Genomic DNA, 24,452 nt, shown 5'->3' on the forward strand with positions numbered 1-24,452 from the left:
GTACTTCTAGTCTTTATGATTTTTGTTTAAAAAGTTTATTTTATTTTGCTAATTAAAAGCAAAACAAAGAGATTAAGGAGTACACTTGTGATGAGTGCCAGGTGTTGTATGGAAGTGTTGAATCAGTATATTATATACCTGAAACTAAGATGACATTGTATATTAGCTATACTGGAATTTAAATAAAAACTTAAAACAGTGTCTAAATTGTAAGATTGAGAAACTGACCCAAAAAATGATGGAAAATTTTCTTTTTCCTCACACTGTGGGAAGTGCTCTAAAAGGAAAACCACAAAACTATATATAAATGTGAATGTTTTTGGTAGAAGTAGTAATCACACTATGTTGCTGGAGACAGAGATTCTGGTCCTTTTTATTTTCTATTTACAAATTTTAAAGGTTATTTTTATTTGTTCATTTTTAAACTTTTAGTATAGTTGACACGCAATGTCAATTAGTTTGACATACAACTTAGTGATTTTTTTTTCAAGATTTTATTTATTTATCAGAGAGAGAGGGAGCACAGGCAGACAGAATTGCAGGCAGAGGCAGAGGGAGAAGTAGGCTCCCTGCTGAGCAAGGAGCCCAACGTGGGACTCCATCCCAGGACGCTGGGATCATGACCTGAGCCGAAGGCAGCTGCTTAACCAACTGAGCCACCCAGGCGTCCCACAACTTAGTGATTTGACAAGTGTGTATGTTATTCTGTGTTAACCCTAGGGGAGCTACCATCTGTCCCCTTACATCACTACTACAACATCCTTGACTGTATTCCTTATTCTGTGCCTTTCATTCCCATGGCTTATTCATTCCATAACTGGAAGCCTGTATCACCTTCTCCCCTTCACCCATTTTGCCCATTCCTCCTCACCCCTCCCTTCTGGTAACCATTAATTTGTTCTCTGTATTTATAGTTTTAATTCTTCTTTTTGTTTGTTAATTCATTTTTTAAAAAATTTCCACTTATGAGTGGGATAATATGGTGTTTGTCTTTCTCAGTCTGGCTTATTTCACTTAGCATAATACTCTCTAAGTGCATGCACAGTGGCTCAAATGACAACCTCTCATCCTTTTTTAATGGCTAAGTAATATTCCTCTGTGTGTGTGTGTGTGTGAGCACACGCACATGATATTTTCCTTATCCACTTGTGTGTTGGTGGACACTAAGTTGGTTCCATAACCTGGCTATTGTAAATAATACTGTAAAGTACAGAAGGGTATATATATCTTCTTGAATTAGTGTTTGTGTTTTCTTTGGGTCAATACCTGATAGTGGAATTTTTGGTAATGGTATTTCTATTTTTAAGTTTTGAGTAAACTCTGTACTGTTTTCCACAGTGACTGTACTAGCTTACATTCCTACCAACAGTGCATGAGGGTTCTTTTTTCTCCAAATTCTTGCCAACACTTGTTATTTCTTATCATTTTGATTTTAGCCATTCTAACTGATGTAAGGTGATATCTCATTGTTGTTTTGATTTGTGTATCCCTAAAGATCAGTGATGTAGAACATCTTTTCATGTGTGTGTTGGCCATCTGTCTGCATTCTTTGGAAAGGTGTGTATTTAGGTATTCTGTCCATTTTTTAATGGACTAAGTTTTTTGTGTTTTTTTTTTTTTTAATGTTGAGCTGTATAGTTCTTTTTTTCCCTAAGATTTTTAATTATTTATTTGAGAGAGAGAGAGCAAGCACAAGAGTGGGAAAGAGAGTGAGAGAGAACCTGAAGCAGGCTCTCCACTGAACACAGGCTGTGTCCTACCACAGTGAGATTGCAACCTGACCTGAAAGCAAAAGGCAGGTCTTCAACTGACTAAATCCCCCAGGGGCCCAAGCTGTATAGATCTTTATATATTTTGGATATCAACCTCTTATCAAATGTATCATTTGCAAATATCTTATCTCGTTCAGATTATCTTTTAGTTTTGTTAGTGGTTTCTTTTGCTGTGCAGAAGGTTTTTATTTTCATGTAGTTCCAGTAGTTTATTTTTGCTTTTATTATCCTTGCCTTAGGAGAGATATTTAGAAAAATGTGGCTGTGGCTGATATCAGAGAAATTACTACCTGCGTTCTTTTCTAGGAATTTCGTGGTTTCAGGTTTTACATTTAGGTCTTTAATCCATTTTTGAGTTTACTTTTGTGTATGGTGTTAGAAAGTGGTCCAATTTACCCAGCACCATTTACTGAAAAGACTGTCTTTTCCTCATAGTATATATATTCTTGCCTTCTTTGTTGTAGATTAACTGAGTATAATTGTGAGTTTATTTCTCTGGTCTCTATCCTGTTCCACTGATCTATGTGTCTACTTTTGTGCCTGTACCATATTGCTTTGATTGCTACAGCTTTCTTATATCTTGAAATCTGGTATTGTGATATCTCCAGCTTTGTTCTTCTTTCCCAGGATTGCTTTGGTTATTAAGGTCTTTTTGGGTTCCATATAAATTTTACTATTACTTGTTCTAGTTTTTGCAAAAAATGCTATTGGTATTTTGATAGGGATTGCATTGAATCTCTGCATTGCTCTGGGTAATATGGGAATTTTGACAATAGTAATTCTTCAAGTCCATAAGCATGGAATATCTTTCCATTTGTTTGTGTCATCTTCAATTTCTTTGATCAGCATTTTATTGTTTTCAGGGTATAGGTCTTGCAGCTCTTTGTTTAAGTTTATTCTTAGGTATTTTAACTTTTTAGGTGCAATTGTAAATGGTCTTGTTTTTTACATTTCTTTTTCTAAGACTTTGTTGTTAATGCGTAGAAACACAGGGAGGGGCGTTTGAGTGACTCAGTTGGTTAAGCATGTGCCTTCAGCCCAGGCCATGATCTTGGGGTCCTGGGATCCAGCCCCATGTTGGGCTCTATACTCATTGGGGAGTCTGCTTCTCCTTCTCCATCTGCCCCTCCACCCTGCTTGTGCTGTTTCTCTCTCAAATAAATAAGTAAAATCTAACAAAAAAAAAAAAAAAGAAAGAAAGAAAGACTATGTATTAACTACTTTACTAAATTCATTTATTACTTCCAGTAGTTTATTTATTTATTTTCGGTGGAATCTTTTGAATTTTCTGTGTATAGTATTATGTTGTCTGCAAATAGTGACAGTTTAACTTCTTTACCAATGTGGATGTCTCATTTCTTTTTCTTGTCTGATTGCTATGTCTAGGACTTCTAGTACTATGTTGAATAAAAGTGGTGACAGTGGACATCTTTCTCTTATTCCTGACCTTAGAGGGAAAGCTCTTAGTTTTTTGCCGTTGAGGATGGTATTAGCTTTGGGTTTTTCATAGCTGGCCTTTATTATGTTGGGGTATAGTCCTTGTCAAATGCTTTTTTATGTCTATTAAGATGATCAAGTGATTTTTTATCCTTTGTTTTATTGATGTGGTGTATGATGTTAACTGATTTTGTTAACTGATGTTAACTGATGTTGAATAGTTGTAACAGACTTAGAACTTCAGAGGCCTGGGTATGTTTCAGAAACTTCATGATCAAGATTGTGCTCTTAATATTTGTGGTTCAAGATGGAAATGGCTGTAGACCTTTGAGAGGGTCCATGGCTGTTCTAAACCTTAGGGCTTATATAGTTTTGTCAAATATTTGTTGCAATTTGGATGTTACTTTTTTTTTTTTTTTTTTTTTTTTGAGAGGGATAGCAGTGGGGAGAAGGGCATAAGGAAAGGGGGAGAGAGAGAGACTCTTAAGCAGGCACCATGCCCAGCACAGAATCTGACGCAGGGCTCCCCCTCATAACCCAGACAGAGATCAGGACCTGAACCAAAATCAAGAGTTGGATGGAGGCAGGGAAACAAGCAAAAGAGGAGAAAGAGATAGCTGGGCTCCACTGTTCATTTTTCTTTGTCTGACTAGTCCAGAGTTAAAAAAGCAAACATTTATTGAATTCCTATAAGGCAGTGGCTAGACTGACTTGAGGAATTGGGAGTTAAATGAATATCAGTAGATGATCAGACTCTGATCTAAATCAAACAATCATTTATATTTAGTTTTATACATTGTAACAAGGTGTGTTGAGGAAACCATATAAAATAGTGGAAAAAGGTGACAGACAGGGAGTGGCTCTGCTTCTTCCTTAGTTGTGCGGATTAATCTACCAGGCCTGTGTCCTGGCCATCAAACCACACTAACAATGCTTTGCTTAAGTGGAATTCAAATTCTATGTACACATACATTCACATTTATGTCTGTATCTTTATATATTGCAGGTTGATTCATTAAGGAAGATACTCTTTAAATAAAGTCTTATGTATATTACATGTACTTGATTTCTGTAAAATGTTAAATATTCTTAGGTAATTAGGTGTTGTCAGATATGCTTTTCAGATAGGTGATCTGGGGTGGCTCTTGTTTAAAGTTACTTAAAATACTGTTATCTACTTTTTGGTACTCACAGCCATGGAAATTATGGCATTTATAAAATGGCAGTCCCTTTCCCTTGTTTATCCTAGTCAAGCTATCTCTCAAGGGCATACTGTGAGAAGCATGTGTGGTGCACCTCAGATTACCTTGTGAACTGCCTTCACATCTGTTTAATTTCGTTTAAACATGATGATAAGAAAACACAACAAAAATATCACAGCTCTCAATTTATTTCTCTATCTGGCTGTAATAATTTTACATTCTGTAGCAGCTAGTATAAACAGCAGCAGACATGATCTATGATCTTGGAAAAAAGTAAATGTTGAGTATTTATTAAGAATCTATTATAGTGTCTTTATGTGCAGTCAAAACAGAAGGGGGTGTATCAGTATTCAATCTTTCTGACACATTACTCAGGCTCTTATTAAAAAAACACTCTGCGTTCAGGGGCTAATTTAACATTACCATTTTCGTGACTCTATGCAGGCACATTACGACAAAGCAAAAAATAAATCAGCATGCTATTTTTTTTTTTTTTTTTTTTCTCCGCAGCTCCAGGCTTGTAATTTATTGAGGTTTGGCAATAAGGTGTAATTTCCTTGGGTTCTGAGAGCACAGCTGTGGTAACTGCAGGTCTTCCAGCTGCTTCTTATGGACTCTGCTTGAGGTCAGGAAAAGGCTGAGCTTTACCACGGTCCCCAGGGGCTGATTCCACGTGGAGGAATTAAGAACCGCTCCTCCAGTGCAGCTATCAGCCTCCGAAGAGGGGGGTGATTGATGGTGGTGGGGATGGGAGCCGGCTTAGTTCCGGGAAAAGGCGGGACCGTAGAGGAAGATGAATTGCAGAAAGTGGGAAGCCGCCCGCGAACCGAATTGGTTCGTTTGGACGCCGGCAGAAGGCTCAGGGCCCCCGGCGCATGCAATCCCCTTCCTCCGACCCCGGCCGCGCCTTCCCCGCCCTACAGCGCCAAACGCCGGCGCGCGCGCCCTGCCCGCTTCCTGCGCACGCTCCCTCTTTGCCCACGCGCGCTCCCTGAGCCCCATCCTTGCTCAGGCCCGCGCATGCCCCTCCCTCCCACCAGCGCGTGCCCACACGGCCCGCGCGCACGCGCACTCTGCCCTCCCTTTGCCCGGCGCGCGCTAGCTCGCTGGCCCCGGGCGTGCGGTGGGCGGGGCGCCGCGCTGACGTTGCTCGGGATGCGGGCAGGTTCCGCCGCCGCCGCCGCCTCAGCCTCAGCCTCCGCCTCCGCTGCCTCAGCCTCGCCTGCCATCGGGGTTTGTATGAAAACACCGGGCGGCGGGCGGCGAGGAGTCCGCCGTTCTTCCAGAGAGCAGCCGCTGGCGCTGCCGACGCCGAGCCGGGTGCTGCGGCTCTGCTCAGTCCTTGCCAGCGCCCCGTCCTGAGCCGGTGAGCGCCCCGCCACCGTCCGTGCGTCCGGGCCGGCCCCCTCTCGGCTGCGGCTTTCCCGCCCGCTGCCCTCCGCTCTCTCCCGGCCGCGGCAGAAGCGGGAAGGAGCGACCCCGGGCCCGCTGCGTTCTGGGACCCCGCCGCCCCTCACCTGACAGGTTGTGTAACGCGTGTCTCTCGGGGCGAGTGGACCCGAGCTGGAGGGAAGCCCTTGATGGCTAGGGGCTTTGGCTGGTTTTTGGAAAACGCCCCACCCCGCCCCCACCTGCGGGCACTCGGTGGCCCCCGCCTCAATCCCAGGCGGAGGGTCGCCGACGCAGTTTTCGGGCAGAGGCAGCCCCGGTGCCCTGCCCTTTCTCTGGGGCTGGGAGCGGCGGTCGCCGCGTTGCAGCGCGGAGCAGAGCCGAGGGGCGGCGGGCCGGGGGCGGGCGCGCGCCCTGCCTCCCCACCCACCCTGGCACCCACCGTCTAGGTGCGCCTTGCTTTGCAGTGGGGTTGGTGTTGTGTGATTTCGGCGGTGGCTAGGTTTGCTTCCTTTCACGGGGTGGTTTGGCCTGAAGTGTGTTCTCTGTTTACAACTTGTCGCCTTTTGGGTTTGGTTTGAACCTGAATCAGATCGCCCTAGATGACAGTGCAGAGTTTCCTTACAGCCTGCCTTCCTGAGTTGCGGGCTCTTCATTGCAAGTATTCAAGGACTTCTGCAACCCCCGCGCAAAGGCTTGTCTCTACTGTTGTTTTCCGCTTGTGCCGGTTAAGCCTCTTATTAGTACTAGTGCTAGTATTAGTACTAGTGCAGTTTTGAATCGGTTGGTTTCCTGGGCATTTACCCATTTTACAGTGGAGTTTTTATACACCTTAGCATAATCGATATGAGTGTTGATAATTTCAAGGCCATTTCTTGTTTTAACATGGCTTGCTCAATTCAGAGCTTGAAGGTCCAGCGCTGCTGATGACCTAATGTGTTGTAACACTTACCGGATATTTTTTTTTTTTTTTTTTTTGGCAATGTTAATTCCTTGTGGGTGTTTTGTTTTTCTTTAGGTGTTGAAAATTGTGGCAGTGTTTAATTATAATGCATGACAGTTTGCAGTGAGAAAGGACATGAACAGTCTTCTTGATCACTCATTTTCACTTTTATGTCCATGTTGTAATCTTTATGTAAATCGAGTTCTATCACTTTCTTTAGTAACCTCTGAATTCTTCTTATAAATTGTCTTTTTTCCTGAGAAAACTAGAAAGTTATTTTTGTAATAGTGTAGTGGAATGTTTTCAGTTCAGTAAGCTGAAAAGTAGTAGTTTATTTAAGGCACTTTAAATAGTACCTATTTCAAAACATGTGCCAAATACTAATCAAAACCCAACAAAACCCCGGGAGATGTGTAAGTATTTACTATAATTGCTGTCATTAGTCCTGTAATTGCTGTGAGATAGCCATGTCTTATCTACTGCTTATTTTCTCATTGTGATATGATTTCTTTAGTTTCCCATTCCACCTGGCTTGAGTTAGGTTCTGCAGTGAAGCTATAGATTCATTTTTAATGACCTCAAAACTCTGCCTTAATTGCTTCTACACTTAGCACTGCAGTCTTACCCTGAACTTTGAAATGAAGGGGATGGACTTGGAGTTCCTCTGCAGAATATTTAAGTGTTTTAATGTAATTTAAGCTTTTGTAGAAGCAATTTTTATGAAGCTTTCCCCGTTGACTTGCATTGAAGCATTATTCTCTTTGAAACAGATTAGCTAGACTATTATATAATAATGTTTTTTTTTTTTTTTTTATCTCCAACAGCAGAGGGAAAAGAGATCGAAGACTTTTGAAATTATCTAATTTGTATTAGGTTCTACATTTTGGAGTTTTCACTAAATCTCCACAGTGTTCATCTTCCAAAATGTACTCTTGCTTAAGGTCCTTCGGTACCTGGAAGTTGAACAGTCTATCAGTAGTTATGGATGAAACTGTCAGAGAGCTCTCTGCAAGTTGGGAGCCTTCCTTAGGTGGTGGCTCTTGATGTGAATGACAGAAGTTGTTTAGAGTGAACGCGGAATTTTAAATTTTTATCTTTTGTTCTTGGTTACTGTGCCTTTGTACTGTAGTGTAGAGCCTAGGAAGTTGGGCTTCATAGCCACCCTGGCTGGGTTTGAAGCCTGGCTTTGCTTGAGGCAAGTTATTTATCCTCTTGTGCTTCAGTCTTCTCAGTTCCAAAAAGGGAGTAATAATGGTTATGCCCTGAAGATCTTGAATATTAAATGCACATAAAGTGCTTAGCGCACAGTGCCTGGCATGTAGTAATCTTTCAGTAAATATTACTACTATTGCTTTTCCTCACTCTTCCAAGGGGTCTAGTAAGCTGAAGAAGGACTTAAGGTTGATGGAGCATTATTACTGTAGAATAATTCCATGGTGACCCATTGGCTCCTTTGGGGCTAAATAAGAACTTAGTCTCACTATCTTGCCTTGGAAGCATGTAATTTAGTTTTAAATAGAACAGCTAGACTCTGAGCTGCATGCCCTGCGATGCTGCTGGAGAGGTGCTGAAGTATCCCTGTTTGTCCCTTCTGACGGAACCTTGGATTGTCTCCCTCTTGGTGGTCATGACTGCTATTTTAATCACCTGTTTTTGACTTTGTGATGGTGTGTTTCTGTGACTGTGTGTTTTCTGTGACTGTGATGTGCTGCTATCAAAAATGTTATCTAACTATTAATAGGTATATATGAGTTTATCTGATCAAGATATTGCATGATGTTTCCAGGACATACAAAATCACTTTTATCTGTGCATTCTTTTATTTTCTTCTTTATTGGTGTTAGAGAGTGAGGTTGGTTTTGATTTGACATTGTATTCCTTTTCAGCTTTCATGTAATTTTTCTAGGAAGGTTTTTTTTTTTTAAATTAATGATTTTATGTACTTAACTATTCTTTGTTTGCAAGGATCTGATATTAATACTCAGTTCTTTAAATCAGTTGTTTTCAAACTTTTGATTTCAGACCCTTTTCCATTCTTAAGAGTTACTGAGCAACCCAAAGAGCTTTTGTGGATTATGCCTGTAGTTATTGTCTTATAATTAAAAAGATATGTATAACTTTTATTAATTTACTTATATATGACAGTAATTTGTTAATGTAAACATTTTTATTGAAAATAAGTATTTTCAAAATAGATAAGGCAGTGAGAAGAGCAGTTTTGTTTTACTTTTTTCTCTAATGTCTAGTTTAATAGGAACATCTGGATTCTTCTGTCTACTCCTGCATTTAGTCTTTTGCAGTGTTTTTTGGTTTGAAGTATATAGAAAGACAAATCCTACCTTACATAGCTAATGGCTGTAAAAGAGAGGGAGGCATTTTAATAGCCTTTTCAGATAATAATGGATTTTCTTGTTTGGTACAACATCACAGCTCAACATGTATTGGTTTTTTAGTTATTTGCAGTGTGGAATCTGAGATCATGTCAATGGACTTTTTTCATAGTGTTTCATTAAAATCGACTGGTCTGAACTTTGAATGGATCTTACATAACTATGCCTGAATTTGTAGCATTATGCTGTGGTCCTTTTTAAGTATTGGCTCAGTTATGCAGATCTTCCAAATGTTGACACATTTCCTATGTTATTAAAAAATCACATTTGTTAATATTACCACTTATCAGAAACAAATTATTGGGAAGCTGTCCACGTCATGATATGACTGATGGTGGATACGAGTTTTCCAGAAATTTGATTTTTGCTTGAAAGTGCAGATTTTATCATTGGCAAGAAATATGACTGCCAGTTGTTTCCTAGAAGTGACAAGCAGATTTTGTTAATCTCTGAGAGAACCTCTGCCAAAATACGTAAGTGTGAATAATCGTAGTCATTCTTTCAAGTAAAAATGGTGTTTCATGAAAAAAAGAGACTAGTGTCAGCCCTTAGTTCAGTCACGCAAGTACTTTACCTTGAGACAGCCATCAACTATTGTAATTCAGTATGTGGACAGAAATGCTTCATGTGTACTTAACATTTTGTCACATAGAATATTTAAAAAGATGTAAAGGTATATATTCAAGGGCTGAGAATATAAAATTAATCTTTACTGTTTTTTTTTTGGAAATATTTTATTTATTTGAGAGAGAGCAAGAGAGAGAGAGAGAGTGAGCATGCACTCACAAGCAGGGGGAGGGACAGAGAGAGAGAGAGAGAGAGAGAGAGAAGCAGACACTCCAACTAGTAGGGAGCCCAACATCAGGCTGGATTCCAGGATCCTGGGATCATGATCTGAGCTGAAGGGTTGCTTAACCAACTGAGCCACTCAGGTGCCCCTTGAAGGACATTCTTAAGTGAAAAGGCTTTTTTTTTTTTTTTTTTTAAATAGCAACTGTTACTTGATGTTGAAAAATATAATGACTAATAGTGCAGTTTGTTGCCAGTACCATAAGTTGTTCCAAGATGCCAGAAATGTTATACATCATTGCTTTTGTACCATTAGTATAAATGTATACAGTTAAAAAGTTTAATGATATTTTAGTGTTACTATGAAAATAGTATTGATGTTGTGGACCCCCTGAAAAGGTATCAGGTGCCGAGGGGACTATGGACCACATTTTGAGGACTTCTGGTATAAATCAGTTGATTCTTACCAAACCTTGATAAGGAAGGGAAGTGGTGGTGACAATCACTAGTCTGTTTTTGCTTCAGACTTTTGGTCCCCAGTAAAGGCTGTATTCATTTTTTTTTTTTACAGGCCCAATAGAGGTTATTCACAGGAAGTTTAGGGTTCTTGAGATTTCTTTTGGTCAGGTGCTGATACGGGGGAACTATAGTATTAGTATTATATACTAGTATAGTAGAACTACAGTACTAGTAGTCGAAATTAGATTATCTAAAAACAAAAAGATTTGGGATTTATGATCCACACATATGTTCAAATCTAATATGGGGGGGTTGCATATTAGACAAATAGTGAAGGCACAGTGTGAAAATCTCAACTGATACTGAGCTCTTAAGCTAAAATAAGTATTTTAGCTTCCCTTCTTAATCTCTGTTCATTTCTTACCTAATTCATGCTGAGGATGAACCATCCTAAGAAGAGGTACCCAGCACTTGCTGTCCTTGCCTCACATCCCACCTTAGGGAGAAAATGATTTAAGATTATGAAGATTCGGGACGCCTGCGTGGCTCAGTTGGTTAAGCAGCTGCCTTCGGCTCAGGTCATGATCCCAGGATCCTGGGATCGAGTCCCACATTGGGCTCCTTGCTTGGCAGGGAGCCTGCTTCTCCCTCTGCCTCTGCCTGCCTCTCTGTCTGCCTGTGCTTGCTCACTCTCTCTCCCTCTGTCTCTGACAAATAAATAAAATCTTAAAAAAAAAAAAAAAGATTACGAAGATTCTAAGGGTATAGGTAACATGGGGAATAAAAGTAATAAGGTTTGTGAGGATTTATGATGCAATAACGGTAATAAAAGTGTGAACACTGCCTACATATAATGAGTTTAATGAATTGAAAAGGATACTACTTTTGATGGGAATTCTCCAGATTTATTAATTTGTTGTAGGCACAGTTTCTAGTTGCATGTAGGTAGAAGTGATAATGGGTAATGCAAGATAGCAAACCTCTGTGATGAGCTTCTCTCCTATTTGCAAAGTAAGAGAATTTGACTCCCAGATGATCTTTGAAGCTTCCTACAACTCTAGAAGTCTGGATTTTTTTCTTTGCCTGTTGAGAATGTCTTTTTCATTTGTTAATTCTGTTTTACCAATTATAATTTGTGTTTTCATTTGAAACTTATTTTTCCCAATTCTTAACATTGATTTATATTCATATTTTTGGTTCATATTTTGATTTTTAAAAATTTACTTTAAAAATTATGGCTGTATATATAATATAAAAATTATCATTTAAACATTTTTAAGTGTTTAGTTTATTAGCATTAAGATGGTTGTGCAACCATCACACTGTCCATCTTCAGATCTTTTTGTCTTGTGGAACTGAAACTTTGTATCCATTAAGCAATAACTCCTCATTTTCTTCTTCCTGTAGCCCCTGACAATCACCATTGTACTTTCTGTCTTTATGAATTTGATGGCTTTAAGTACCTTTTATGAGTAGAATCATAGTATTTGCCCTTTTGTGACTGGCTGTTTCATTTAGCATTGTCTTCAAGATTCATCAGAATTTCTTTCTTTTTAGGGCTGAATAATGTTCCATTGTTTGTATATACCACTTCATCTGTCATTGCACCCTTGGGCTGTTTCAGTAACCTTTGGCCATTGTGACTAACACTGCTTTGTACATGGGTGTACAAATACTTCTTCAAGACCCTGCTTTCAGTTCTTTTGGGTACATATTCAGAAGTGGAATTGCTGGGTCATATGGTAATTCTATTTTAAGTTCCTGTGTCACAACCCTACTCTTTGCATAGCAGCTGCACCATTTTACATTCATACCAACAGTGTATGAGGGCTCCAGTTTCTCCACATCCTTGTAAACATTTGTTTTCTGTGTGATTGGTCTTTCTCTTGGGTGGGGACTGGGTGGGAGGTGGGGTGGTTTGTGCAGTCATTCTAATGGGTGTGACGTGGTAGGTATCACATGGTGGTTTTGATTTGCTTTCATGCTGCCGAATTTAGTTTGCTGCTATTTTGTACATCAGTGATCAGAAAGGATATTGATCTGTAGTTTTCTTGTAATTTCTCTGTTCGGCTTTGGTATCAGGGCAGTGTTGGCCTCATAGAATTAGTTAGGGAGTATTCTCTTAAGTTATTTGGAAGAATTAGGATTGATGTTCTTTAAATGTTTTGTATAATTCACTAGTGAAACAATCAAATCTGGGGCTTTTCTTTTTGGAAAGTTTTTGATTACTCATCCAGTCTCCTTAATAGTTAGGAATTTATTCAGATTTTCTGTTTCTTTTTGTTCAGTTTTGGTACGTTTTGTGTGTATAGGAATTTGTCAGTTTCATTTAGGTTCTCTGTTGGTGCACAATTTTTCATACTATTCACTTAAAATCCTTTATATTTCTGTAGAATCAGTGTCTTCACATGCTTTCTTTTTTTTTTTTTTTTTTTTTTTTTAAGATTTTTTTATTTATTTATTTGTCAGAGAGAGAGTGAGTGAGAGCGAGCACAGGCAGACAGAGTGGAAGGAAGAGTCAGAGGGAGAAGCAGGCTCCCTGCCGAGCAAGGAGCCCGATGTGGGACTCAATCCCAGGACGCTGGGATCATGACCTGAGCCGAAGGCAGCTGCTTAACCAACTGAGCCACCCAGGCGTCCCTTCACATGCTTTCTTGATTTTAATAATCTGAGTCTTCTGTTTTTTTCTTACGTTTAATAAAGGTTTATTAATTTCATTTATCTTTTTAAAGAACCAATTTTTTTATTTGATAATTTTCTCTATTTTTCTATTCTCTATTTTATTTTATTTTATTTTTTTAAAGATTTTATTTATTTATTTGACAGAGAGAGATTACAGGTAGGTAGAGAGGCTGGCAGAGAGAGAGAGAGAGAGAGAGAGAGAGAGAAAGAGAAGCAGGCTCCCCGCCGAGCAGAGAGCCCGATGTGGGACTCGATCCCAGGACCCCGAGATCATGACCTGAGCCGAAGGCAGCGGCTTAAACCATTGAGCCACCCAGGCGCCCCTCTATTCTCTATTTTATTTATCTCTGCTCTAATTATTATTTTCTTCGTTCTACTAGCTTTGTGTTCTGCTTTTTCTAGTTCCTTAATTTGTAAAGTTAGGTTGTTCATTTGAGATCTTTATTTATTTTTTTAATTTATTTGAGATAGAGAATGAGAGCGAGAGCAAGGGAGGGGATGAGCAGGGGAGAGGGAAAGGGAGCATGATGCCTGGCTCCATCGCAGGACCCTGGGATCATGACCTGAGCCTAAGGCTGATGCTTAACTGATTGAGCCACCCAGGTGCACGCCCACCCTTTTTAAAACTTTACTTTTTTTTTTTTTTAATGTTTAAATGTAAGTGTTTATAGTTGTAAACTAACTTCCTAGCACTGCTTTCTCTGTATCCCATAAATTTTGGTATGTTTTATTTTCATTTGTCTCATTTGCCTTGATTTTTTTCTTCGACCTGTAATTAAAGAGTGTGTTTAATTTCCACAAATTTGTGAATTTTCCAGTTTTCTTTTTCTTATTTATTTCTAACTTCATTCTGTTGTGGTTGGAGAAGATACTTTGTATAATACCTATCTCTTAGAATCTGTTGAGACCTAATTTGTGGCCTAAAAGATGATCTATCCTGGAGAATGTCCCATGTGCATTTGAGAAGAACATACATATTCTGTTGTTTGGTAGCGTTTTATATCCGACTGTTGGTCATATAAACAATAGTTGGTTTATAGTGTTGTTCAGGTCCTCTGTTTACTTATTAGTCTTATGTCTGGTTGTTCTATTTATTACTGACAGTGGGTATTGAAGTCCCCAACAATTACTATAAAACTATTTTTTCCTTTAATTTTGTCAATTTTTGCTTATTGTATTTTGGTGCTCTGTTATTAGGTATGTGAATGTTTGTAATTGTTATATCTTCTTGCCCTCTTGAACCATTTATTAATAATTAGTGTCCTCCTTTGTCTCTTGTAATCTTTTAAAATTTGAAGTTATTTTGTCTGATGTTAGTATAGCTACACCTTATTGCTTTTGGTTATTATTTGCATGGAATATCTTTTTCTGTCTTTTTACTTTCAACCTATTTGTGCCTTTATATCTAAATGAGTTTCTTGTAGAGAACAAATTTTTTGGATTGTATTTTTAAATCCATTTGCCATTCTCTGCCTTTTCATTGCAGGTTTTAATCCATTTACATTTGCAGTGATTACTGGTAAGGAGGAGCTTCTATCATCTTGCTATTTTTTATATGCCTTATGACTTTTTGAGTTCCTCATATCCTGTATATTTTGATTTTTGTTGGAGCTGACTTCGGCTGTGATATTTAAAAAACGAACCATTTTGATGAGTCAGTCATAGGTTAGGGACAAGGAAAATGTGTGTTTCAAGGAAAGAATTTTAATTTCAGATATCACCTATTTGATATTTGATACTTAGAAAATTTGGCATTTGTTTAAGTCTAAAAATAGTTGGAATCTGAGCTGAGGGAAGCATCATATTAAATAAATTATTACTGTTAGTTAGATCTAAGTGTGGTGTAATTCTTCTCCCCCAACAGTAAAACCTTATTATTTGTAGTATAATTAAAACATCTCATAGCAAATTAGACCTTCCGTAAGTGCTGAAACATCTTTGTGGCATAGTGTGTGAACTATCCAAACTTGTGTTTTTAATGAGGATGCCTGATGAAGAAAGCTAAAAGGTATAATTTTTACAGGTTTACTCTTACCCACAGTTTTTTTGTAAAATTAATGATAATGTAGGTGAAATAAAGTTGTCTGTTTGCAGATTGGGTTAAAACATTCATAAACTATAGTTGACCCATAACATGGGTTTGAACTGTGTGAGTCTACTTATCCACATATTTTTTTGGTTAATACAGTACTGTAAACATATTTTCTGTTCCATACGATTTTATTAATATTTTTTAGCTTACTATGTTATAAGAATCCAGTATATAATACATTGAATGCAAAATATGTATTACGTTATTGTGACAGTACAGTATATAATATATACAACACAAAATATGTGTTATTGTTTACATTATTGTTAAGATTTCTGATCAATAGTAGGCTGTTCATAGTTAAATTTGGGGGGAGTCAAAAATTTTATGTGGATTTTTGAGTGCCTCGGTGTCTGTGTTTGCCCCAATCCTGTGTTGTGAATGACACATGAATAAGGTAACTGGATGAAAATGTATACCTCAGTAATAGTAATTTAGAGTAAGATAATGCTTATGGATGTAAAGATTAGTTGTATATATATAATTCTAGTTCAAGCCATCTTTAAATATATAAAAGTCCACTCATATAAATTCTTTCCTCCCACTTAGGGAAATGTATACTGTGAATTTTTATGTATAGCACAGAAGGGTTTTTTTATTTGTTGTTTTTTAAGATTTTATTAATTTGATAGAGAGAGACAGCAAGAGAGGAAATACAAGCAGGGGGAGTGGGAGAGGGAGAAACAGGTTTCCCGCGGAGCAGGGAGCCCTACATGGGGCTCTATCCCAGGACCCCAGGATCATGACCTGAGCCAAAGGCAGACTGCTTAAGGATTGTGCCACACAGGTGCCAGTGTTTTTTTTTTTGTTGTTGTTGTTGTTGTTTTTGTTTTTTTAGTCTGCTGGATGAATAACTTAGAATACATTTTCTAACGACCCAGGTGGGTCAATAGTTTTGCTTTAGTGTAAAAGGATATATTTTATTATGGGAATCAGGTGCTGAACTACAGAGGGTGTAAACCCTTGACCCTAATTTAAGGATGGGTTGAATTAGAAGGTTCTAGCAGAGACTAAGTTCTTGTTTTTGTTTTCTTTTTAACAGTTTTATTGAGCTAAAACTCACATACTGTCAATTTTCACATTATAATATGCAGTTCACTGCCCTTTAGTACATTCACAGGGTTGTGCAACTGATGTAGTTTTTGGAATGTTGGTGTTGGTGGGGTCTGGAGTTGATGTCCAGGAAAGAATTCTTGACATGTGTCTTTGGTGCAAAATGGTGGTTTTGTTAAAGCTCAGGGACAGGACCCATGGGCTGAATGAATTGCTGCTGCTACCTGCTTTGACTCCATGCTGTGGCTCCCTGATGCCCTGGGGGATTGGGAGGAGCAGCTGATTTATACACCTTGGGGTTGTGGGGGCAGTAAAGATGAGGGAAGTTCCAAAATGACTTTCGTAGGCTGAAGAAGACTCACAGGATCTTGGAGGAATCTTATACTCTGCGTATCCCAAGTATTTGTCAGTGGGCTGCCGGTTATAATTATAATTATAATTTTATTTACATTTCCTTCTACCTTTGTTTCCCACATCACAACTATAACCACAGTGAATTTTAGAACATTTTTATTACCCCCTAAAGAAACTCCACATCCTTCTAGTACGTCCCCTCCTCCATGCCATTCTTTTCTAGTCCTAGGTAACCATTAATCTACTTTCTGTCTCTATAGATTTACCTGTTCTGGGTATTTCATATAAATGGTATTTTATGCTATTATATAAAGTGGAATCATATAATGATTTGGTCTTTCATGATTTGCTTCTTTTACTTAGCATAATATTTTCAAAGTTTATTCATGTAGTACATATCAGTACTGTTTCTTTTTATCACTGAATAATATTGTATTGTATGGCTATACCACATTTTATCTATCCATTCATTGGTTGGTGGATATTTGGGTTATTCCCACTTTTTGGTTATGAATAATGCTGCTGTGAAATTTGTGTACAAATTTCTTTTCTTTGGGTATATACTTAGAAATGAAATAGCTGAGTCACACAGTCACTTTATGTTTAACCTTTTGAGGACCTGCTGGATTGTTTTCAAAGTAGCTGTACCATTTTACATTGCCATCAGCAATGTATGAGGGTTCTAGTTTCTCACATTCTTGCTAAAGCTTGTTATTGTCTGTATTTTTTTATTACAGCCATTCTAGTGGGTGTGGAGTGGTATCTCATTGCAGGTTAAGTTTTTAAATAGTGATTAAGCATAACAGGAGTGATAATACTCTAAGATGGAGTTACTATTACAATTAAAATATTTAATAGGCTGACCTAGGAAGATAATCATCAGAAGCCATTCTTAACCCTGGCTGTGCATAATTATTATCACTTACTAATTAAAAAAAATGATGTCATAGATTAATCTCTGAAGGCATTGTATGATTTTTTTTCCCACAAAATTCTTTATTGAAAAAGAAAATTGAAGTCTGAGTTGTGGAGAACAGAATTCACTCTAGATACCTTAAGCAGAGAGGGTTTATTTATTTTAGGATACTAAATAATTTAAAGAGTTGTTGGGATGTACCAATCTGGGTCCAGTCAGGAAATAGAAACCACATGGTAATTTAACAGGGAAAAATTAATGCAAAAATATTTTGGCTATAACAGGGATTAGATAATTGAAGGCTTTATCAGCAAGAAATAAAGATAGCTCTAAATAGAGGAATAGCTGTTATAGAGACCAATTATTACCCCCAGGGCTGAGATAGAGTGAGCCCCTCCCTCCCCTGAAGACTTGGTGGAAAGGGCAAGGTCAAGGTCAGAAGGGGCAAGGTCAAGGCAAGTAGGTGTGGTGTGACCTAGTGGAATTTGCTGAGGGTTTGCCCTCTAGGGTACCAGGGAAGGCTGTTTATAGGGAGATATCTCACCAGAGGCACCCTGCTACAGAACAGCTTAGACTCCTGTTGGAGAAGCTGCACGTGCTGCAGGAGCCCGGTGCTATAGAAGCCGTCCTCGTTGCAGGGATGGGTCCCAGAGAGGCCTTGCCTGCTGCAGCCGTGAACACCCTGAAGCCAGGAAGCAAAATCCTTTTCCTCTGCAGTATCTTTGCAATGCCCTCTTGATAAAGCTTAATATCTTGCCAGCTGGCTAGGAAAATATTTTAAGGGCACAAATCCATTTTCACAGAGCAGGTAAAAAGGGTGAATTTGGAGATGAGGGGCAATACATCAATATCTGGCACAGGTTTTAAGTGGTTTACAGAATTGTTTGGAGCTTTGTAGAAAAAGAGATTCTAGGTTACGCTGTAAGCAACAACTCCCAAATCCCCTACCTAAAACTGAGAAACCAAGGGAGACACTGTCTCTTTTATGATTAAGAGACTTTCTGTCTATGAAATTGCTTCTAGATCTTCACGGCTAGAACTGCACTGATGTTTTAAAATTAGGAAGCTGTTGCCTCCACGTCTGGGAATGCTTGCTGCTCTCGACGTCTGACCCAGCTTCTTTCAAAGTGTCTCCTGTTCACGAAATTCTCTGCAAGCTCAACTTAGAGGGTGACCCCTCCATACCCCCACGTGCATATGGGTTGGTCAAAGTGTACATCAAATTTGATATTGAGTGTGATCCTCTGAACACTGAAATAGTCATTAAGACCGTAAGTGTGCTGCGGTCACTATTGCCAACATTTTGACCAACTGCAGCAATGACCAGAGACAGGAATTAGAACTGAGTATAGGTATGGTTGGTTACAGGTCAGGCCGTGCCAGCCTTAAGTACCAGGTTGGTGCCCAAGGTGCCCATATGTACTTCACGAAATATACTTTTTGTTTTTTTGTGATATGTGAGGACTTCTAAAGTGTAGGATCCAGAGCAGAGGCCCCTGTTGCCCAGGTCTAAGGTACTGCCCTTGTGTTGTTTGCTGTCCTTGGCTACAAACAGCATTATGATAAAAGCTCTCATTTCTGTCTCCTCAAGGATCTGTGAAGAGATACATACTCAGGAGTCAAATTGTTGGGATATAAACTGTAACACTTTTAATTCCACTTAATATTGATGGCCCTCTACGACAGCTATACGAATTTACACTCCCTGCTGAAATAACATTTTCTCTGTTATTCTGTGCAAATATGTGATTTTCAAAAACAAAATGATACCGTCCTCTACCTGTTTCACAGTTTGAACTTCTCATTTGTCTAGTTTGATATTGAACCATTGGCTGGATCTTTTAGGCAAGACTGTCTAACCGGTAACCACTCGGTTATTACCAGCATCTGAACCTGTTTCTGCATCCTTCATTCAGTTAATGTATTTGTTTATCTGGAGCACAGACTTTAGCAAACTACTGAGAACTGTTCCTGGCATTGGGGGACCCAAAGACAAATGAAACTTAATTAATCCCCTGCACTCAAGGACCTTGGAGTCTGAAAGATGTAATAAGAAAACTATTCCAAGACCTTGTAGAAGTCAAGATTTACTGTAATTTTCAGTTGTTCTTTTACAAATTAATTAATTCTGTCAAAAGAAAGTTAATCTGAGAATACATGTTTCACACTCTCACTTTTTTTTTTTGAAATTTTTTATTTATTTTCAGCATAACAGTATTCATTGTTTTTGCACCACACCCAGTGCTCCATGCAATCTGTGTCCTCTCCAATACCCACCACCTGGTTCCCCCAGCCCACTCCCCCCCCTTCAAAACCCTCAGATTTTTTTTTTCAGAGTCCATAGTCTCTCATGGTTCACCTCCCCTTCCAACTTCCCTCAACTCCCTTCTCTCCAAACTCTCACTTCTAATAATGCATTTACTTGGTAAGAGTACATAAATGATACTTTGAATAACCCTTTCCTGAATCCTTATGACATGCTGGAGAGCATCAAAAAGGAGGGCAAAGGAGACCTGGAAAGTGCTTTCCTGAACCTGTTCCAGAGCATTCAGAGCAAGCCCTTAAACTTTGCTGACCAACTGTATGATTCCAAGAATGGCAAGGGGACTCGTGATAAAGTCCTAATTAAGTCTTAAAAAAAATTTTTTTAAAGTTATCTCTGCACCAAACGTGGGGCTCAAACTCCTGACCCCGAGATCAGGAGTCACGTGCTCTACTGACTGAGCCAGCCAGGTGCCCCGATAAAGTCCTGATTAGAGTCCTGGTATCTCTCACAGTGAAATGGATGTGTTGAAAATTAGGTCTGAGTTCAAGAGAAAGTATGGCAAGTTCTTGTACTACTGTACCCAGCAAGACACTTAAGGCAGCTGCCTGCAGGCTGTACCTGTGTGGTGGGGATGACTGAGGCCCAGGATGGTATGAGCATCCAGAGGTGGTGCTCCTTTGTTCCAGAAAATGGCATGTGACCAACAGTCCTGTGTGCCCCTCCCTTCGAGGATGATGTTGTTAGCATTGCCCCCTCCTTATGTTCATTTCAGTTGCCTGAGCATGGCATGCCTCTTGTGTCTAGTGTCTCCTATTAGCCAAAGAAATGAACATTCCAGGGAGTTGAAAGTGAAATCTTAATGTGAAACACTTTGCCTTTTGTGTCCTGTATCATAAACAGTTGAAGAAACTGAATTTTTTCTTTATTAAAAAAAATAATAAAATCAGGAAACTGTGCTGGTCAGGAGGCCATGGTAGTCAGGATTGTCCTTCTGTATAGCTGTAGATCCACAGTGGACCAGTACCTGTTGTGGTCTGCACCAGCCCTGCGTATTGGCTTCTTTCTTTATACCCTGTAAGATCTGTGAAATAATTTTCAGGTCTCAGGGAATTCCTTCATAAAAATTAGAACATTTACAGCTGTGATATTAGTGTAAAGACAAAGTTTTAGATACAATAATTGTTTTTTGGTCACCTATTCATTGGTGAACGAGGTATCTTCTCTCTTAAATAGTGTGACATAGCTGCTACCTGACATTGACCAGATGATATTAACAACAGTTCATTAGTCATATATTCACAGCGGGGGAGTGGAGGATACCATATGTCTCATGGGGGTTGCACTTGGGAATAGAGTGAACCAGTCACAGAGGCCTTGGCAGGCTTTGTAATAACAAAAGGATGAAGAAAGAAGTACTGTTGCCCTCATGGGAGGATATGACTAGTTTGAATAATGCTCAGGCCTGACAGCTTGACTGAGTGGAGTGCAGCTGGTTCAGCTAGTTAGCTGGGTGAAGTCTTTTGTGCTAGGTGGGAATACATATGCCTTTGGGGCACTGTGAGGCTCAAAGCTGGTGGGACAGCATTTGAAATTTTAGGTCTGTGTGATAGTTCTCCAGTAATGATTGTTAATGCCCTTTTGAAAGAGAACTGCCAAACTGTGCATTTGTTTATTTTGGCCATTTGATTAGTCTACTCTTTCATGTGAATCTCTATTCCCATAAAGGATATAAGCTCTAATGTGAGTTAATAATGCAGGTAGGAGAAGCAGGTTTTCCATTTCTGAAAATTCCCACTTTATTTTTTACTTTATTTAAGTAGGTCTAGGAGTCTTACCACAGATTTTTACTATACAAGATATTAATAAATTATGGCTTAGGTATATGATATATATATATAAGAGTAGTTTTATTTTTCTTTATTTGAAGCACACCCAAAAAACTTTTAATGAACCTTACATGAGAAGCAGATAGGTGGTCAAACTTATCTTACCATTCTGGGAACTAATGTTTTTTCCTTTTCATGATTTTTAAAACCTCATATGGTAAATATAATTTATTTTTTGAAAGGGTAAAATTTATGGCCTAGTGCTATATACTTTATTTATTTATTTATGAAGATTTTACTTATTTGACAGATAGAGAATACAGGCAGGGAGAGTGGGAGAGGGAGAAGCAGGCTCCCCACCGAGCAGGGGGCCGATGATGCAGGGCTCAATCCCAGGACTCTGGGATCACGACCTGATCTGAAGGCAGGTGCTTATGACTGAGCCACCCAGGCACCCCAGTAAATTTCTATTAAATAACTGACTTCAGCTAAAATGGGATTCAGTTTTGTTTTTTTTTTTTAAAGATTTTATTTATTTATTTGACAGAGAGAGATCACAAGTAGGCAGAGAGGCAGGCAGAGAGAGAGAGAGGAGGAAGCAGGCTCCCTGCTGAGCAGAGAGCCCGATGGCGGGACTCGATCCCAGGACCGTGAGATCATGACCTGAGCCGAAGGCAGCGGCTTAACCCACTGTGCCACCCAGGCGCCCGGAATTCAGTTTTTTTAAAGATAGGCTTGGAGTACCTGGGTGACTCAGTTGGTTAAGCATCTGCCTTTGGCTTAGATAGTGAGGTCCTGGGAATGAACCCTGTGTCAGGCTCCGTGCTCAACAGAGAGTCTGCTTCTCCTTCTTTCTCTGCCTCTCCCTGCTGCTCATGCTCTCTCTCTCTCAAAATAAATGAATAAAATCTTAAAAAAATAAAGATAGGCTTGATGGGCTTAATTTAAATAAATAATGTAAGCCAATTTTAATAATTTTTCTATTGTGGTAAAACGTATCTAACATTGGAGCACCTGGGTGGCTCAGTTGGTTAAGCATCTGTCTTAGGCTCCAGTCATGATCCCAGAGTGCTGGGATTGAGCCCCGTGGTGGGCTCTGTGCTCCTCAGGAAGCCTGCTTCTCCCTCTTCCTCTGTCCACCTGCCACTCCTCCTGCTTGTGCTCTTTCTCTCTGTGTCAAATAAATAAATAAATAAAATCTTTAAAAACAACAACAAAAACATACCTAACTTAAAATTTGCCATTGTACTCATTTTTAAACCTCTGATTCAGTAGCATTAATTTTAATTACATTCACAAAGTTGTGCAGCCATAACCACGATTTCCAAAGTTTTTTCTCAGTGCAAACTTACATTCTGTAATTATTGATATACTGTGACTCCCTATTTCCCTTTTGCCTTCAGCCCTTGGTAATCTTCTAATATACCTAGAATTTGCCCATTCTAGATATTTCATATAGGTGGAAACATGTATTTGATGTTTTGTTTCTGGCTTATTTCACTATGATATAATGTTTTCAAGGTTCATATTATAGTGTATGTCAGAACTTCATTCCTTTTTATGGCCAAACAGCATTCCATTGTCTGTATATACCACATTTTGTCTGTTCATCTGTTAGTGGACACTTAAATTGTTTTTTGTCTTTGGCTATTGTGAATAATGTTTCTACCAACACTAATGTGCAATTATCTGTTTGGGTCCCTGTTTTCAGTTCTTTGGGGTATATACTTAGGAGTAGAATTCCTGGGTGTTCTATATTTAGATTTCTGAGGGAACTGCCAAACTGTTTTTTACAGTGGTTACACCATTTTATGTTCCCACCAGCAACAAGTGAGGGTTTTAGTTTATGTACATTTTCAACACTTATTTACCGTTTTAAAAATTATAGACATGCTAGTTGGTATGAAGTAATACATGTGATTTTGCTTTGCATTTCTTTAATGACTGTAATGATGTTGGGCATCTTTTCATGTGCTTTATAGGTCATTTGAATATTTTCTTTGGAGAAATGTCTGTTCAAGTTTCCTTTGCTCATTTTTAAAAAAGATTTTATTTATTTATTTGATAGAGAGAGCAAGGGAGCACAAGCAGGGGAGCAGGAGAGGAAGAGGGAGAAGTAGGCTCTCCACCAAGCAGGGAGCCCAATGTGGGACTCTATCCCAGGACCCTGGGATCATGATCTGAGCCGATGGCAGATGCTTAACCATCTGAGCCACCTAGGTGTCCCCCTTTGCTCATTTAAAAAAAAAAAAAAGATTTTATTTTTAAATAACCTCTTACTTTAAAAATTACTTAAAAAAAGTAATCTTTTTTTAATAAAAAAGATTTTATTTTAAGTAACCATGGCGCTTGAACTCAGAATCCTGAATTGCGTGCTCTACCAACTGAGTCAGCCAGGTGCCCCTCAAGTCCTTTGCTCATTTTTAAAGTGAATTATCTTTTGGTTGTTGAATTGTAGGAATTCTTTATATATTTGGCTATTAAACTCTTATCAGATAAATGATTTGCAAATATTTTCTTCCATTCTGTTTGTTTTTCACTTTCTTGATAATGCCCTTTTGATGCATAAAAGTTTTTAATTTTGAAGCCCACTTCATCTTCTTTTTTCTTGCTTGTGTTTTTGTTGCCGTCACTGAGAATCTCTTTCCAAATCCAAGATTTACCTCTATGTTTTCTAAGTTTTAGCACTGATATTTGGGTCATTGATCCATTTTCAGTTAATTTTTATAGCATGGTTTTGAGTACCAGCTTCATTCTGTTACATGTGGAAATCCATTTGTCCCAGCAGCAGAAGGGACTACAGGCATACCTCATTTTAGTATGCTTCACTTTGTTACATTTTGCAGATATGTGTGTTTTTTACAAATTGAAATTTTGTGGCA

General features: G+C 38.8%; 1 protein-coding gene across 5 annotated transcripts in view; it reads left to right on the top strand.

Moving 5' to 3' along the window:
* Nucleotides 1-5,554: 5,554 nt before the first annotated feature.
* Nucleotides 5,555-24,452, top strand: part of AGTPBP1 (ATP/GTP binding carboxypeptidase 1) — a 157,523-nt gene continuing 138,625 nt past the window's right edge. For 3 of the 5 annotated variants that reach the window (XM_059141471.1, XM_059141474.1, XM_059141475.1), the window contains exon 1: nucleotides 5,557-5,777. The gene's annotated coding sequence lies outside the window, so the exon portion shown is untranslated. Of the gene's footprint in view, nucleotides 5,778-24,452 lie in introns of all 5 variants that reach the window. The other 2 variants (XM_059141476.1, XM_059141473.1) reach the window with 2 other exon arrangements.

This window comes from Mustela lutreola, chromosome 12 (assembly GCF_030435805.1).
Source record: "Mustela lutreola isolate mMusLut2 chromosome 12, mMusLut2.pri, whole genome shotgun sequence".
In the NCBI taxonomy this organism is placed as follows: Eukaryota; Metazoa; Chordata; class Mammalia; order Carnivora; family Mustelidae; genus Mustela; species Mustela lutreola.